The sequence below is a fragment of the Carlito syrichta genome, unplaced genomic scaffold (assembly GCF_000164805.1).
Source record: "Carlito syrichta isolate Samal-C Ts95f unplaced genomic scaffold, Tarsius_syrichta-2.0.1 Scaffold153679, whole genome shotgun sequence".
NCBI classification, from domain to species: domain Eukaryota; kingdom Metazoa; phylum Chordata; class Mammalia; order Primates; family Tarsiidae; genus Carlito; species Carlito syrichta.
In genome coordinates, this window is record NW_007097775.1 from 322,787 (window position 1) to 328,025 (window position 5,239).

Genomic DNA, 5,239 nt, shown 5'->3' on the forward strand with positions numbered 1-5,239 from the left:
GGGCTGGGGTGCGGTGGCACAATCCCCGCTACCGCAGCCGAGCAGCCGAGCAGCTGGAAGTACAGACGCGCGCCGCCACCCCCAGGCTAATGTTTGATTTGTTGCAGAGGTGAGGGCTCGTCAAGTTGCCCAGGCTGGTCTCCTGGAACTCCTGGCCTCAGGCAGTCCTCTCGCCTCGGCCTCCCAAAGTGCCGCGATTACTGACGTGCACCGCGGGCACCCGGCTCCAAAAACGGGTCTTGATTGAGCGCCACAGGGTGGTTATGATCGGATGGACTATCTTTGATTTTATACTTTCCCAATGTGTTATAAAGAGACCCTTAACTACCTTATTAAGCCACCATTTTTCTTGGAAATGCAGGTCGAAGGCATAGTTCTGGTGTGTTTACTGGAGGGTTTGGGAAGAGGGTGAGGAAAAATCAAGGAAACTAGGCTGGAAAAAGAGATGATTCTTCTGCCTACCTAGTTAGCAAAGAGCAGAACCAGGGCTCTGTCTTTCTCCTAACTGCAGTCTCCTCTGTCAAATAAACATTGAGTGATGACTGTCAGGTCCTCCTTTAGGCTCTGGGAATATAAAAAGATGGGGAAGGCCAAGTTTTTTTGTTTCCCAGTGCATATAAAAGTTATGTTTATACTATACTGTAGTCTATTAAGTGTGCAATAATAGGTCTTTTTTTTTTCTGATTTGAAGTCTTACTCCATTGACGAGGCTGGAGCGCAATGGCACACGCACATGCTGGTTTAGGAGCTCTCCATCCTAGTAAGGAGACAAGTGTAAGGGACAAGGAAAAAAAACTCTCTTGGGTTCTGCAGTTGGGCCTCTGGAAATTAAACTGATAAGTGGAGAAAAGGCATACAAATTTTATTTGATGTTAATTTTCACATATCACAGGGCTTTCTTAGAAAAGAAGTGGATAAGGCCAAAAGTTCCTATACAGTTTTTTTTTAAGTTGTGGAGACATGACATGACAAGCCAAAAGAAACAGATTGAGGCCTGAGGCCTCTAGGGGTTGCAAACTGTAGGAAGGTAAATACAGGCATACCCTGGAGACATTGCAGGCCACCACAACAAACTGAATATCACAATAAAGGGAATCACACGAGTTTTTTTGTTTCCCTATGCATATAAAAGTTACGTTTATACTATACTGTAGTTTATTAAATGTGCAATAATAGGTCTTTTTTTTTTCTGATTTGAAGTCTTACTCTGTCGACGAGGCTGGAGTGCAGTGGCACACGCACAGACACCCCAGCATTGACCTGCTGGGCTCTGGCAATCCTTGTGCCTCTGCTTTCCAAGTAGCTGGAACTACAGGCGCATGCTACTCGCCTAGCTAATTTTTTTGTTTATTGTAGAGATGAGATCTTGCCAAGGTGCCCTGACTGGTTTAGAACCTGTGGGTTCAGGCAATCCACTTGCCTCGACCTCCCAAAATGCTGGGTAATCCAGCAGCCAGCATGTCTTTTAAATAAATGTGCATACCTTAACTAAAACATAATTTATTGCAAAAAAAAATACTAATGGCAATGTAATTCTTCAAGGAGTTGTAATTCTTTTGCTGGTGCAGGGTCTTGCCTTGATGGAGATAGCTGACTGATGGGGTGGTGGTTACTGAAAGTTGTGGCAATTTGTTTTTTGGTTTTTGTTTTTTTGAGTTGGAGTCTCACTGTCACCCATGCTAGAGTACAGTGGCATGCTCAGTGCCACTGCAGCCTTGACCTGCTATAAGGCTCAGGTGATCCTTCCACCTCAGCCTTCCAAGTATTGCTAGAACTACAGGCTATCAGACAGCCTGAGTTCCTGACAACTTTCTAGCTGTGTGATCTTGGGTACTTCCACTGTCCATCTCAGTCTTCTTTATTCACAAGTTTGATAAACCTTGAAGCCATAAAAAGCAAACTTACCGCACACTAAGAATGAATATTGGTCTCATGACTTGACTTTGCTAGGCCTTAGTTTCATCATTCTTACAGCAGGGGGTATAAAATCTTTTTCTTTTGGGACTATAGAGAAACTGTTTGAGGATGGGATTGAGAAGAGGATTAACTTCAACATTTCTTTTTTTTTGAGTAGGAGTGTCTGTCACCCAGGCTGGAGTGCTCATGGCCACCGCAGCCTTGACCTGATGGACTCAGGCAATCCTTCCTCCTCAGCATTCCAAATAGCTGGAACTACAGGTGCGTGCCACCACGCCTGGCTAAGTTTCTGATTTATTGTAGAGACGAGGACTGGCCAAGTTGATCAGGCTGGTCTTGAACCCCTGGCCTCAGGTAATCCTCTCGCCTCCTCCTCCCAAAGTGCTAAAATTACAGGCGTGAGCCACCACACTCAGTTTAACCTCAACACTTCTTATGTGCCATGCACCATCAGAAGGAGCTTTAGACAGACCTTATTTAAGGTTATCAGAGATCACTAACAGAAATTCTGTTATGTCATACTAAAAAAAAGAGGAGACGTGCTGGAAACATTTCAAGTTTTGTAACTTCTCAGAATTATCACTCTCCTTTTCAGAAATACCTTTGGGGATCACTATTCTCTTTGGAAAGAGAGTTTGGTCACAAGCTCAGATTGGGATAGGGAGAATCACTAGTTAATTCGTAGTTCTAAATTATTTTTACCTAGGGAAACCCTTTTTTTTTCTTTTTTCTTTTTTCTTTTTTTTTGAGTTGGAGTCTCACTCATCCAGGATCTGGAGTGCTGTGGCAAGCTCACGGCCACCACAGCCTCGACCTGCTGGGCTCAGGGCTCAGGTCATCTTTCCATGTAAGCCTTCCAAGTGGCTGGAACTACAGGCATGTGCCACCACACCCGTCTCATATTTTGATTTATGGTAGAGACGAGTTCTCGCCATGTTACTCAGGCTGGTCTCGAGCCCCTAAGTTTAGGCAGTCCTCTGGTCTCCGCCTCCCAAAGTGCTGGTATTACAGATGTGAGCCACCTTGCCTGGGAAACACTTTTTAATTTACCAGGACTACTGGTTAATCTGTGGTACTTTTGAGATTCGTTCCAGTTTACTTGTTAGAGGAAAACTGCTACATGGAAAATACATCCAGCAAAATGTGTTGCAAGCACTGGAATGTGTCTCCAATTTCAACTGTGCAAACCATCCATTTTAGCAACAAACTGTTCCTAAAGCCATATTGCTTAGATAGGTTTCTTTAAAAAATTCTCATGATAGTAGGGTCTTTTTATCTTGCCCGGCTTGTCATCAGAAAAGTCATTGATATCATGGTGTGTAAAAACAAACAAGGCTGGGCGCAGTGGCTCAACCTGGTACTTTGGGAGCCCAAAGCAAGAGGATTGCCTGAGCCTGGGGGTTCGAGACCAGCCTGGGCAACTTGATGAGACCTCGTCTCTACAACAGATCACAAAAACTAGCCGGGTGTGGTGGCGCGCGTCTGTAGTTCCAGCTACTTGGAAGGCTGAGGCGGAAGGATCGCCGGAGCCAGCAGGTCGAGGCTGCAGTGGCTGTGAGCGTGTCACTGCACTCCACCCTGGGCGACAAAGGGAGACTCCAACTCAAAAAAAAAAACCCAACCAAACAAACAGAAAGTCCCAGTTTCTAATCTTAGGGGAAGACCACACTGAAAAGCAGAATAGCACAGCAGTTCGTTAATAACATGATCCTTACTGCATGCCCGCTTTAGAATTCTGGTGGTGCCACATGCTAGCTGTGTGACTGGGAAAGCTCTTGCTCTACTTTCATTTCCTCGTTGGTGATAACACCTCTTCAAATTGCACTTAGAGCAGTGCTAGCATGTAGTAAGTACTCCATACATTTGGAATAGTGTATGATACTAATACAAGTGAGAATTACTTATGCTAATAATTTTATTTCCTTAAAAGGCATATTCATGGCCACTAGCATATAGTAAGTACTCCATACGTTTGGAATAGTGTATGATACCAATACAAGTGAGAATTACTTACGCTAATAATTTTATTTATTTTATTTCCTTAAAAGGCATATTCATGGCCACTGCAGCCTCAACTTGCTGGGCTCAGATGATCCTTCCACCTCAGCCTTCCAAGTAGCTGGGGCCATAGGCACACGCCACCACACCTGGCCAATTTTTTGATTTATTTTAGAGATGAAGTCTCACCAAGTTGCCCAGGCTGGTCTTGAACCCCGGGGCTCAGGCAGTGCTGGGATTATAGGCGTGAGCCACTGTGCCTGACCTGGACATTTCCTTTTGATGACAGCTTCTCCTTTTCATAGACCAGTGGCATTTCAAACCCTTGGCTAAGATCCTTAGTAAGAAATAGGTTTTACAGGCCGGGCTCGGTGGCTCAGCTTGTAGTCTCAGCACTTTGGGAGGCCGAGGCGAGTGGATTGCCTGAAAAAAAAATATAGGTTTTACAGTAACTTAGTACACATAATGCATTTAAGTAATAGAAACAAAACTGTCATGAACCATTACTCTTTTTTTTTTTTTTGAGTCAGAGTCTCATTCTTCACCTAGGCTGGAGTGCAGTGGCATGTTCATGGCCACTGCAGCCTCAGCCTGCTGGGTTCAGGTGATCCTTCTGCCTCAGCCTTCCAAGTAGTTGATACTACTGTTAGGGGACGCCACATCCGGCTAATTTTTTTATTTATTGTAGAAACGAGGACTGGCCAAGTTTCCCAGGCTGGTCTCATTCGAACCTGTGGGCTCAGGCAGTCCTCTTGCCTCTGCCTCCCAAAGAGCTGGGATTACATGTGTCAGCTACCAAGCCTGGCTCATTACTTACTCTTACAATGGGTAACATGCTTTTGAGTGTTAGGCTGTATTTCACTTCTTTCTTCAGTTTGACAATTGGCATGACCTACTGAATTGATTTTACATTGGGATATGACCTACAGTTTATAAAATAATATTGCTCTGGATTATGCTATGAAATCATTTGCTTTTGAAATTTTAAGAAACTCACAAAACAATTGCAAAGATATTCATTACCATGTAACAAATTGAGAAGGCAAAGAAACATACATACATTATGACTCTTTTTATACCAGTCCTTGATATTTTGCTTTAAAAGGTGAATTATCTGTTTTAAAAAAGGGTATGTTTTTGGGCTTTAATGATGATTTTAGAAGACCTATTCACTATTTGGTGGCTATTTTGATTTATTTTGCTTTTCTTTGTGAACTTAGGTAGGCAGAATTGAATTGTTAATAATCAGTCATATTCTTTAGGTTTGTGATGACCCATGAGCACAGGCCTCTGCCCTCATCTTTTTTTTTTTTTTTTTTTTTTT

The 5,239-nt window shown here is 43.4% G+C and overlaps 1 protein-coding gene across 3 annotated transcripts in view; it reads left to right on the plus strand.

Moving 5' to 3' along the window:
• The window catches only part of CFAP97 (cilia and flagella associated protein 97), a 42,842-nt gene that overhangs the window by 209 nt on the left and 37,394 nt on the right, over positions 1 to 5,239 (plus strand). The window lies entirely within an intron of this gene.